This window comes from Synchiropus splendidus, chromosome 16 (genome assembly GCF_027744825.2).
Source record: "Synchiropus splendidus isolate RoL2022-P1 chromosome 16, RoL_Sspl_1.0, whole genome shotgun sequence".
Classification (NCBI taxonomy): domain Eukaryota; kingdom Metazoa; phylum Chordata; class Actinopteri; order Syngnathiformes; family Callionymidae; genus Synchiropus; species Synchiropus splendidus.
The window spans coordinates 8,592,866-8,605,720 of record NC_071349.1 but is presented as its reverse complement, the minus strand read 5'-3'; the positions used below and the strand labels follow the sequence as shown (position 1 = coordinate 8,605,720).

The following is a 12,855-nucleotide window of genomic DNA, read 5'->3' as shown; positions in this document are numbered from 1 at the left end:
GTAATATGCCAAATTCATTCAAATTGAAACTGTGGCTTCTTGTGGCAAATATTCTTATACCATTAAACTGCGATTAATTAATCTCAAATTCTAAAAACTAGATTTTTTTTTTTTTTTTTTTAATCGAATCCCAACCCTGGTTTAAACACATGCATAACGTTGAGACCAATGTCTCAACACAAAAAACAAGCTCCTCAACACTAATGTCAGAGATGCTTCAGTTATTTAAAGGGATACCGATTCTGCAAAATCTACCTTTTCCCTGTCACTGTCCAGTGCAGAACCTGGTTTGTGTTTGAAATCATGGTCCCCCGTATAATCGAGTTCGACACCCCTATCTAGAGCCTTAACTAACCCGCTCTTCCTCTGATCCACCAAAACACAACACCGTTCAACACGTCTGTTGCATGTATTCATCTGCCAACACAAAAGTTGTTTCAATGCACAGTGTATCCAAAAGGAGTCCAAGATCCCAGTGTATTGCCATCCACTTCCTGGAAAGTCCCCGCCTCGCACACATTCCACCATTCTGTTAAAGCAAACTGCTCTCCAACAGGCTGACGGGAAGCACTCCGCTGCCTCATAGGCCACTGTTGCACCAGTGGGCGGGAGGAGGCTGAGGCGGCGCTGAAAGAAGCAGCCGGCCATTCTCAGGCTAGAGACTACAGTTACATAACAGACACAGAACCAGGACAACGCCCACAAGTCACAGCCCAGCACAAAAAAAAAGGGTCGAGGTGAAAGAAAAGGTGAGGAGATGGTGGCGGGAGACAGAATAGGGCAGGAGGGGCCAACAAGGCATCAGCTTTCTTTGAGAACAAAATGAAGAGGAAATGTTTTCTCACAATCAGGTCATGAGCTGTGGGAGAAACTGTGGCGAGTTGCTGGGTGGGGTTAGCGTTGAGACGTAAAGGTTAATAAGCTCACGCTGGACGCTCACCGACGGCAAACTGGAAACGGCAGAGGTGTCAAATATGACGACCGGAAGGATTAATCCAGAAATCATTAAAAGTGCTGTGGGATGATGGAAGTGACAGAAATCCATGCACCGAGGAAAAGGGCAAAGTGGAGGAGAGGGCAACAGAGAAGAGGGGAGGGGGGCTGTGTTAGCTGTCTGTATGCGTGGACTGAGAAATGTGTGGAATCCTAATTGTGTTATTGCTCCAGAACAAACATTAGTGCGGCCTGTCATTCCACAGACAGCAGGCTGGGTGATGTGTGTCTGTGCAAGGTAGGGTTGTGTTCTTGCAAACATGCGAGTTTCCACTAAAGAACTGCGTGAATTCAACTTTGTCCAGGGAGTTTTGTGTTTACTGTTGGACTCCTCCAGCAGATGTGAGCGTCTGCCAGTGAGCACTCCCCTCCCGAGCCGTACAGCTGTGAGTTGGCTGCATGTGTGTGGTTGGGCCGGGGGCCAGCGCACAGTAAACTCACTGTGGAGGCCTTGTGGAGGCTTGCCACATAGCCACGTAGCAGCGGAGACCCAGAAGAGTGAGGGGGAGAGGAGACTCTGTGAACGTCCTCTGTGCACCGCTGAACTCGTGAAGGTCAAGCCGAGGGAAAAGTGGGATTCGTGTTCTCCACTTTGCGACTAATTCCCAGTTGGATCATTTTTTTTTGCTTAATAACATCACAAGAACACCATTCAATATGAACATCTTTCAGTATTATTGGCCATGAAATAATCATTTTCTGACAAACAAAAAATGAAATATGTTTAGAAACTCAACAGGGAGATGAATGTGTCTGAGCATCCTGAAATATAATGTACAAATAATGTACATTTATATCTTAGAAGCTTTGTAAATTGGCTCATTACATTTAAGTCTGCATTTTCAATTTTTATTATAAGGAGGGTGGCTTGCAAGACACAATAGCCCAGATGAAGTTTAAATGGCAGTTTCTTTAAGGGTTCAATTCATAAAAGAAAGAGGCAGATTGTCATGTTTCACTGAGGCGCCAGGAACGTTGGCCCTGCCATTATTGAGTAATTACTGTAAAGGTTTACTGCTAATTGCTAAGAGCGGGATTAGCGTTGAAGTGGTCGCATGTTTATGCAACATTTGCTTCATACAAAGTGGCTCTACTGTTGATTTAAAACAGATGCAGCTGATCAAATGCCCACCAACTGTGCTTCAGTCCTTCTTTACAATACATGTAACATCCGACTTACGACCGGGATCGATTCCGACCAACCGATCGTAAGTCAGATTGGACGCAAGTCGAATGCCATTCAAAATGCCTGACGCGAGGGTTATAAGGTCTTTTAAGCAATTTCTTTCTGTTGAATACTATTACATACCAAGCTGTTTACTGCCGTAACTGTTGTACGTGATGGTGTGCTGCTACGTGCTGCGGTGCCAGACATTGAATTTAAAAAAATAAGCCGTTGGTGGCCGTGGTCGTGAGTATGGGTGGACGTAAGTCGAGCAGGTCGTAAGTCGGGATGTTACTTGTAAATATAAAAAGTACTTTAACAATGAAGACAATTTGCTGCAAATTTCAATTCGAACCCCAAGGTAAGTCTACCAGACTCAGAATGCTGTGTGAAGAGATTTCAAAAGTCATGTGTTCAACATGTTTGTGCGTGAGAAAAGAAATCCCCAAAAAAGCTAGTGACGTGTGAATAACAAAAACTGCAATGAGAAATCCTCTGACTTATGGCAACCCCTGCGACAGATACCCTGGTTCCAATGGGATGGTTGCACCACATTTCACCTGCTATTGGCCCCAGTGACAGTCAGGTAGCCCTGCATTCCCCATATAAGTTAGTTACATGACAAGATTTACACAGGTGATTTGATTACTTTACAAGGAAGTGTCTGTCATCCCACCATCGCATGAGGAGAAGATCTAACTACTTAATGCCAGCAACCTTACCTTCTCTCTCTCAATGCAGATCAAACTTGGCTCCATTAGACTCAGCGCCGAACACACAGCAGCCTTAAGAGGAGCACAGAGACAACCCCTCCCTAACACCTTCGGATCTCCTCCGTCTGGCCACACACTGGGAGTCTGTTCTCACAGACCGAGCACTCACTTGCGCAGGCTTCTTACTGGACTGTATCACAGACTACATGCACACTCTGTATCTTGTGCGACAAATTTGGCTCAGCAGGACAAAGTCAAGGGAAGTGAAACCTGGTCACATGTGACAGATCCATCGGTGACGTGACTTCAAACCGCCAAGCCAGATGAGCTCCGACTAAACATGAATGAGCTGCAGCCAGTCGATTTTCGCAGCACAGATTCATGTTCATGTATACTCAAGCCACATCACTATAGTATTTCATACTGACAAAAGGCATCTCCCAAGACAAGGTAAACCTTCACATATAGGTCGGGTGAGCAGGTGAGGCGATGCACTCAGGTAGTCAATTCCAGCAGTGAACACTTCAGGTCGGGTTTAGAAAGGTACAACTGACTGACAAGGCTAAACCAGTCAGTTGCATAATAATAGACCAGATTTGAGAATAGCAATTTTCTTTCAGTCACCATGGAGATGAATAAGACTGAAGGAATTCAAGTTTCATTTCATCCAGCTCACACACATTTCGGCCGTTCAGTCGCTGCTTAATTGCTATGTAATACAGTTTGTTCCATGTAACTGGTGTTTTCCCAGCAGGACTGGGTGCCGCACAGATAAAACAAAGTGCTCTGTTGTGCTGTGGTTACAGAAGCGACACAGGGCACAGCATCTTCCAGCGTTAACCTGTTGCAGCCCCAGTCCATTGACAGCACTTCCCAAACAACCGATCAAAAGTGGCCGCCTTTTGGGGGAGAGACTGGGGGAGGAGTGCGGGCCTGGAAGGGGGAGGTAGTTCAGGGTTCTCATTCCCGCTAAATTGTCCCACATGGCTGAGCGTGCTTAGTTTAAACAAACACAGCCACTTCCTCCTCACTGCACACATCGGCACACAGACGCACACCCACATAAACATACAGAAATTGGTCACAATGGCATGCTTGAACTCCAGCACACAAAAACAACCATGTGCATGCAAATCCGCATGTAGTGCAGACAATACTTCACAGCGCAGCCCGTAAACACTCAGCTGAGCACGACAGGAGATCCATCAATGCTTTCACTCGCGATAAAGCTCACACTCTGATTCAGCCGTGGACGATGAAGTTACTGGGTACGGAGCGTGGAGCCGGAAAGTAAAATGTTTGCAGTCAGCACAGATAGTAAATGATGGAGTCCAACGCTGGAACCAAACCAACAACACAGAAATGGACTGTTTCAATGTGCAGAGATGCCGTTTAATGACTCATGATGTCAGTCCTTACTCATCAATTCCTGGGTAAGTTACTCAGGAATTTTATTTAAACTGGCACAACATCTATGCACACTGACCACTGAAGAACTGAAACAAGGATGAAACATGTACTCTCAGCATCTTCTCCTGCACTTTTAGTGACACCTACATTCAAAACAGGACAAATAGAATTCCTTCCCACCAGCACTATGACTCCACAGCTCAGAATGAGTGTGGTTAATATATTCATTTGCACCCTCTCATCCAGAAACCTGGGCCAAACTTTTCACCACGCTCTCCTAATGAAACGCTTTTGTGCGGTCAGAAACGTGAGCATCTGTTCGGCATGCACTTCAGTTGGTTCAGAGTACTTTGTAAATTACTCCCTAATTGCCGCCAGGATTAAGAGGAAATAACTCAATATGAATAAGGCTTGGAAATGAAGTCGAGCTGGGTAGTACTGTCTTTGGCCCTTAATGGACTTATCTTGCAACCAAGAGGAAACCAACCTAGAGTTATGAGTTAATGTAATGTTTACAGTCAATACTGCAATCCAGCCATCTATGCATAAATTGGGTTGAAAGGAGTGCAGGAAGTGTGTTAAGGGGTTCAGTGTTTCTATGTCCATAAATAAAGGTAAATAAATAAATGATAATGGATAACTTGATCTGTCAATACTGTGGTAATACACATAAAACACCTTTCACTTTCCTAGTACCTAAAAACCTGCTGGTGCTGAGATACCACCTGGCTGCCCTCCCACTTGTCACTCCATCACATGCTCAATAACGTACCAGCAATAATGAGTAAGTGAACATCCGCTACACAATGGCCATACCTCAAATGCGTGTGATTTAGTATCGACTTGTACCGACTACAAAAAGGTGTTTAGTTGGGCGGGATTCGGCCACGAGATTGACATACCCGATTTCAGTGTTACTGACCACGAGAGGAGCTTCCCAGTGTTGTGTTGTCTACTTGGTCACACCAACATGAGTCTTCTCTCTCACAAGAGCTGGGCACCCACACGCAGAAACACTTGAACGAACATTATTATGTTAACGGTGCAGGTGTGTGCGAGTGAACGGCGGCATCCCACTAAAGACAAGCCCATGAAGATAATGTGATGGAAGACATCTAAATTAGGATAAAAAATGAGAGCAGGCCCTGCTGGGAAGAGTCGGCTAATACAGACAGCTACATGATCACACACCTCCCTACAGCCTGGGGTCACAATGTCACATTCCTCCTCCTCAATCAGCCTGAGGATTTCACACTCGGGTCCAGGGATGTGTGTGTGGCTGTGCGTATCTGACCGCCTGAATGTGTCTGCGGATTTGAGTGTAAGAATGTTCGGGATGCTGCCCTGTTGTGTGGGGGGCCCCCTGTTCTGAGGGCAGATGCCCATTATGAAAATTGAACTCAATGTTTTCTTCAAGTTCTTTTCATTTATAAAAATATTTCAATTTAAGGAAAGGATTTGTTGAAGAAAGGCATTAGGAAGAGGAGAAATGCCAAGTATGCAGGGATGCAGGGGGGAAGACGAGCGACGGGAGGGGTTAAAGTGTGTCAGAACGCCCTGGAGGAGGGAGGGGGTTCGGAGGAGGAGGGTTTAACAAGGGAAGGCAATAAAACATGTGGCTTTGCATTAAAAAGCAGCTACTTCCTCTGGATGCACAAGCCCACCAGCATGTGTCCACGAGCCGGGACACTTGGTGCCAACTTTTTTCAACCGTGTGTGAAAATGTGACAGAATCACCCGCGTGGCGAACAAGCAGCACAAAAATCAGCCATCAATGACAAGCAGAACTTTCCATGGACAACACACCTGGCATGCTAACGCCAGCACATAAAGACACCTCTGCGTGGGTGTGTGTGTGTGTTTCATGCATGTGTGCCAAGTCGGCGCTCTGTGTGTTCAGGTGCAGGGTAGATCCAGCTGAGCGTGCACATATGTACAGTCCTACTATGCAGGGGCACGACCGGGGCAGCACAGAGGCCTTCTGCTAAAGCTGTCTCCGTATCTGTCTGAGAACATCTGAAACTGTTCCTCTCATCAAGGTCAACCATCCCAGCACTTGTGGAGATGAGCTCATTTTTTGGTTTGACCTTGCATTGAATCCATGCATGAACTTCTTTGACTACAGTTATCAGGAGGTTTAAGAAAAACAAGGTAGAAGTAGCTCAAAATATGTGCACTCTCACTGCACTCGGTCCCTCCTTTCCTGCTCCTTCTTCTTGTCCAGTTTTTGGCAGCACAAATGCACATTACATTATTTAGATAACTCAGCCTGATAGGTTTTTATTTAATCGAGAAATAAGGTCTCAATTTTTCCTACTTCTATTCTCGTCACCTCTATCCTGAGTATCTTTACAAGGATTCTCCTCTTTCACCGCCTCAACTGTCTTCGCTCGTCCTTCAATCTTGGTCCAACAGAGAACATCCCCTCATGTCCCTCTGATACACTCATTTGTGGGGAGTCTAGGGGACTTCAGTTCATGATTGTAGTTTGAATTTTATGGACAAAGAAACTCTCCATAACAAGATTAGTAGATGCTGAGACTCTGGATCAGAGTTGGTGCTTTTAAAATGAGCGGTCAGTGTGAGTTTTGTGTAGCGGTTGCCATATCAGGGGGCAACACATGCTGCGCTGCTGCCAAGCCAAAAACGGCTACCCGCCTCAACTACATTCCCCTAAAAAAAATTTTTTTTTAAATCATATCAACTGATGTTGATCTCACTGGAAATATTAAAAACTGACAGGACCCAGTCTGTGATGCTATACACAGATTTAAATGAGAGATTTTAACAAATGATTTCAGCACAGGTTGAACTGACAGGTCAAAGGAAAATCAGGAAACTTGAATTCAGTAGGGGAACAGCTGCTGTTTATCACTGACACTCCGCATGCTACTTATTCCAGTTGTTAAATGTACCACAGAAACATCTGCATAGAACAGAGATGGGCAGTTACATTTCCTAAAGGGCCACATTATAAAGTGTGACCATTGCACGGGGCCATCATGGCAAAAGAAAGGCAGGGATGACTGCGATATGTCACAGAAATAAATCGTGATGAGGAGGAAATGAACCATAAAAGGTTCAATGGAAGCAAGAATATTCAGACATGTAAATATGGCAATAAAATACTATTGTAGATGCATTTTAGTAGAATAGAAACTATAATAAAACTATGGACCAAACATCGAAGATGAAAAGGCAATTTATTTCAAAATATGAGAATTTTCTTTCATCGAACTTTGAGGAAAATACTAAAATGACAAACGAAAAGAAGAAAGTCAGGAATGTGTTGTATTTATTGTTACTGGCTAAAACAGGATAAAAAAATCAGTTGTATAGTTTTAGTCTGACCTAATGAGGGCTGCAAAAACACAGGCAAATTTTGCCCAGGTCTGGCATAAAATAAAAAACAGCAACATTTAAACAACAAGATCCAGCAAGAGAAGAGAATATAATCCACTCTAACTAATCTGAGATTAAGATGTAGGTGTTTACCATCAAGTCTGTGGTGCATTCATCACACTGAGAACATGGCGAGGGCAGTCATCTCATCTGTTGACAGTTTGCTGGCTTATAATGTTAATTAATGATAATTGCGCCTCGCTTCTGAGGGGAGTTCAGTCGAATGAAAGTCTGGTGACACTTTCGAAGGCGGAGTATGAGACCCATGCGCAGACACAAAGAGAAAGAAGGACTCAATGCTTCCTTTATCCCCTCTAAGATGGACCGTCAACATCAGAGGAAATGATCGAGTGAGACAAAATAAGGGGAGTCATGGCGGTGTGGAATGAGAGTGAGGGAGGGATGTCGGTGAAAAGAAAGAGAGGAGGAGAGTAAACATAACAGCTCTGTGCCAAGCAAACAGGAGATGCTGGGATACTTCAACAAAAAGAGGCGGCCAGCGTTCATATGGGCCGGAGAGGAGCCAAGAATGTGAGGGTGGAACAGGCAGCGCCACCAGCCGAGGGACAACAGGGAAATGGAAAGTGAAAGCACAGAGAGGACAAACAACCCGCTGAGAGAAAAAACACTTGGGTTTCTTCACGGCAACTTTTTCACTGGGGAGGAACTGAAACTTTAAATTAACCGTTTAAAATCTGCTTAGCTGGGAAAAGTCAACACCTCACCGCTTTGTAATTCAGAAGATATTTTCTATGGTCGAAAAGTTTGTCAATTTGTGGAAGTATAGACAGAGCTACAGATAAAACATGCAATTATTAGTCCCCTTATGATGACATCACTGTTCAGTTTTCACTATTGAATGACATTTCAAATGTACAACATAAAAACAACTTTAGCTACGTATGAAACATTTCCATGCACAAAGAATCAGACCTATAAAAAAATGTCGCTTGCTGATGACATCACGCAATTCAATACAGTAGAGTGGACAAAGATTTTGGTTTGTAGTGAGGGGGCTCACCAAGTGTAGATGTAAATACAACATATTCCCAAAACTCTCTGCGTGGGAAATCTGCAATACCCCATGGCTTGTCCAGTTGTCCTGCACTCAGACCAAGAGTCGTCTTTTGTGCGCACCTGAAGCTCATCTTCAATTCTCACGTTCATACACCTTCCAATGGAGAATCGTGTGTCTGTAACTCTATAGGTGCAACACCGTCTGTCCCTGATACACCGTGTTCAGTAACCCAACACGCTGGATAACAGGTTCTAGGTTACCCCTGGAACACGCACACACAAAGAGCCCGGCCTCCTTCTTGACCCTATTTTGGTCGCTGGGTTGAGCCAGAAGCTCATCCGGATCACGGTGAGACACATGCTGGTGGCATCATCAGCCTTCGCAAAGCAAAAAAAACAACTTCCTTTTTCAGCTGAAAATAGGGTGTGATACACAGCATCCGTCGCCAGGTCACCACACGAAGCATTCGTCACCTAAATTCAAAATCTAGTCTCTAACCTGTAATCCCAAACTGAGTGAAGGAGGCTGAGAAAGCTATAGCGGCGACAGAACAGAGCTTGTTAACTTATACAAAGTGTTATTCAACCCCGCTGGCCTCTTCAGGAGAAAGGCCAGGGCAACAATGACAAACCTTCAAGTCCACTCACACACAGAAGTCTCTGTTGTGCCTTCAAAACAAGAGGGCTTTACCTTGACTTTACTGCCTACCTAGTTTTAGTACACATCCTGAAACTCAGTGAAAAAAAAAACAACACAGTGTACATTGTGTATGTTTTTTTCTACTGACAAGAACACAAACACAATACAAAAATGTTACTTAAATCATCTTTATCTATGGAAAACAGCTCCTCTAATTGTAAAAACACACGTCTTCAGTGGTTAAGTACTTATTTAAGTTCACAAGAGAAAGAAAAGGAAAACTTACTTATGGAAGCAACTGGTTGCCAAGCATCCAGCTAATCAAATATTTTGAGACGTTTTGCAGATTAGATTCAATTTAAAACTCCCTGCATTTCTCTGGAGTCCACATAAAGTGGCTCCTTTATCGTCCAGCAGTGGATTCTTCATTTGCTGAGATGTTCTCAACATGCTTCTACGTTGAGGGTTTCTTTTCCCGATTAATTCACTGAAATGCTCAGCAGTGCTGTAACAAAGTCATGACTGAGTGTGAGGAACAGTCTGGCTGCAGTGCCATGCTAGCGCCTAACAGACCGTTACACAATAATTCACGAGATATGTCAATGAATGAGTAGTCAGTCTAGTTCCGACGGACACATCGACGTGAGTGATAACTTCATTGATGACACGACAATGCATCAGAGGTCATTAAAAGTGAGACTTTATAGACTCTTGCTGGAGCAAATCCTCAGTGCAGTTAAAACCTAGCGGAAAATAAAAAGTCAGGTTGGAGACACTGTTTGCAGTTGGTGGTCAGAGGCTATAGCAGGCTGTTATCTTGCCAAAAAAGCAATCACGTGAGAAAAAGAAAGGCTATCAGCTCAGGAAACATGCTGGGTGATAAAACAGGGAGCGACTGGCAGTGATTACATCTCAACTACTCCCTAAACTTGTATCCGTTGCCGTTGGGTAAGCTTTTTTTTTGGTCAGGATTTCCGAACTTCCCCTCTGCTAGCAGGCCTCGCTAGCTCCATGCTATGGACGCCTCTCAGCCAGCGCCAATGTTTGCCTAATAATAGCGCGACTGTCTTGGAGCAAAAAAACTTTTTTTTTCCTTTGTTGAAACGACAAATCAAGGATATTGAAAACAATGGCACATCTCAGCTGGAAAGAAGTGTGGGTTCACTGAAGGAAGGAATTGCTTGGCAACTGGACTTTCCACTGGCAAGCTTTTGGAGCAAACCATGTTTTCATTGCAAAATAATCGACTGAATGAGTGGTGCAAACACATAGGAGGAGCCTAACTGGACGCAGGCTTTTAGCTCGGGGGGCGTCTGGGTGTCTGCAAAACATGAAAAAAATGGACGGCCGATTCTCGACCATAGCTTCGTCGCCAGATGCTAATATACACTACAGAATCGGGCGTTCATTTTATCATGTTTTGCAGACGCCCTCCTAGCTAAAAGCCTGACTGGACGTGTTACTGTGAAGCTCCACACAGAGGCTCTCACAAACAACTAATCACCAGTGAACTAGTCTGGCTTTGGCTACTAAATAATGAGTTTTAAGAATTTAAATTATCTTTGAAGTGGAAACATCGAAACATGTGGAAAACACATCATGGAGGTGCACCTGAGTACGGCGGTTTTCGACACAAAAGAAACTGGATAATTTAAAAATCCCAGGGATGTGTCGGCAGCTAGCGGAGCTCAAGCCACGAATGGGGACGGAAATATGAAGAGACGGACTGGGTGACTGGAAAGGGATTTACCTCTCATGATTTAAAAACTAGCATTTTCCTTTCTTTCATTTTATTTAATTTTACTTTTTGAGGTGGGTTAAAAATCTTGCTGGTAACCTTGTTTATTTATTTTTGCTCACTTTTGAACACATTCTCTGTTAAGCAAAAATATATAATGCAGCCACACAAGACCTTTCCAAGATATTTCAGGATATAATTTGAGATTGTGTCAAATTTTGAGGGCGTCCCAAAACTTAGTTTAATAGCAATAAGCTGAGTTTTTTCCCCTCACCCACCAGTACAGAATCTCTGCTCTGTACAACTCAGGTTAGTCAGTAAAGAAACATGAATATTAAAGTCTAATATCTGGACCTTACCACTAGTTTGGTTAAAGAACAAAGTTTGGGGCTAGAAAAAAATAAGGTTTGAACACCATTTCATTAGAAAGTGTGAGACATCTGCACACACTGCTGAAGCATTAAAAACTGTCATATCCGTTAACAAAAAAAAAAAAGTGGCCACATCAGCCTTCCACTGAAGGAATGTTATCTGACGTCATGTATTTGGGCTCGGATTTCTCCTTCTCTGCTCTGAAAAGGTCTGTGTGTGTGTGTGTGTGTGTGTGTGTGTGTGTGTGGTGTTTCTCAAATTCCTGCTTTATCCACAGAAAAATGGCTCATCATTCCCAAATCAACTTTCAGCTGGACTGTTGGTCAACTCAAGATGCAACACACACACACACAAGCTTGTCTTTCTGACGGTGGCATCTTCGACCTTATCATCCATCTGATGCAACACAGGGCAATTTTACCCCGTCAGTCACCGTGGAAGTAGTGGCCCCAGTTGAAATACAGACGGCCAATGTTTGATTTCCACGTCTGCATCTGTAAGTCTGTGTGTGAGAGGGAGAGAGAGAGAGTTGTCTTCCCTGCACAAACAGACACGTAGTCGTTTCTGAGGGAGAGAAGAGGGAGAGAAGGGGAGAGAGGGAGGCTGGCTGGAAGGAATGCTAGGATATGCTGGAGTTCCTCCGCTCCACACCACTCTCCTGACTGCAAGCTCCCACATCAACTTTATGGAAACCCCCCTCTCCAAAATGCACTCACTCTTTACACAATCCCAGCAGTGATCCAATGCATCGAAACACTCCTAGCACGGAGTCGATGCTTTCGCAACTCCCCCAGAGTCAAATGTGACTGCCTCAGCATCTTCCACTCCAAGTTATTTTCCACTTATAAAAAAAAAAAGTCGCTCCACGCGAAAAACAAGGCAATTTAAGCGAGTCAATCTGAACGCGGAAAGCATCACTCCGTCAAAGTAAACACTCGGACTCGGCTCCATCCGAAGAAAGCGCGTTCTTTGAGGGAAGAAAGGACGAGAAAGAACCATGCTAACGAGTCGGGAAGCTAACATGGAGGAGAGACCTGTTTCCTTTCTACAGAAGTGGGACCTGGTGAAGGTCCTACTTCCCAGCGGTTCGGTTTTTCCTTTTTCCTTCGCGCCAGCCAAGTGGCCCAGACTGCCGGCGTCAGCACCGAACTCTTTCTCACACCAACATACGCACTTATGAAACTTTGCAAAGTGCCGCCACGGACGCGTCCCGGCCGCGGAGGAAGGTGAGAAGGTCGCTTACCTCGCTGTAATAAAAGTGTCTTCAAACAGACGGAGCTGCTGCTGCTGCGTGTTTTTGTATTCCCAGGCTCGAGTCCTGCCTGTCTGCTGGCGCGGCGCGACGCGAACTGAGAGACTCCGCCATGTCAATCAAAACGACGCACATGGACGCCAAAGCCCCGCC

General features: G+C 44.5%; 1 protein-coding gene across 1 annotated transcript in view; it reads right to left on the bottom strand.

The window, feature by feature from the left end:
• The window catches only part of fndc3ba (fibronectin type III domain containing 3Ba), a 65,128-nt gene extending 52,282 nt beyond the window's left edge, over window positions 1–12,846 (bottom strand). The window contains exon 1 of the mRNA XM_053844382.1: window positions 12,694–12,846. The gene's annotated coding sequence lies outside the window, so the exon portion shown is untranslated. The remainder of the gene's footprint in view (window positions 1–12,693) is intronic.
• Window positions 12,847–12,855: the final 9 nt, after the last annotated feature.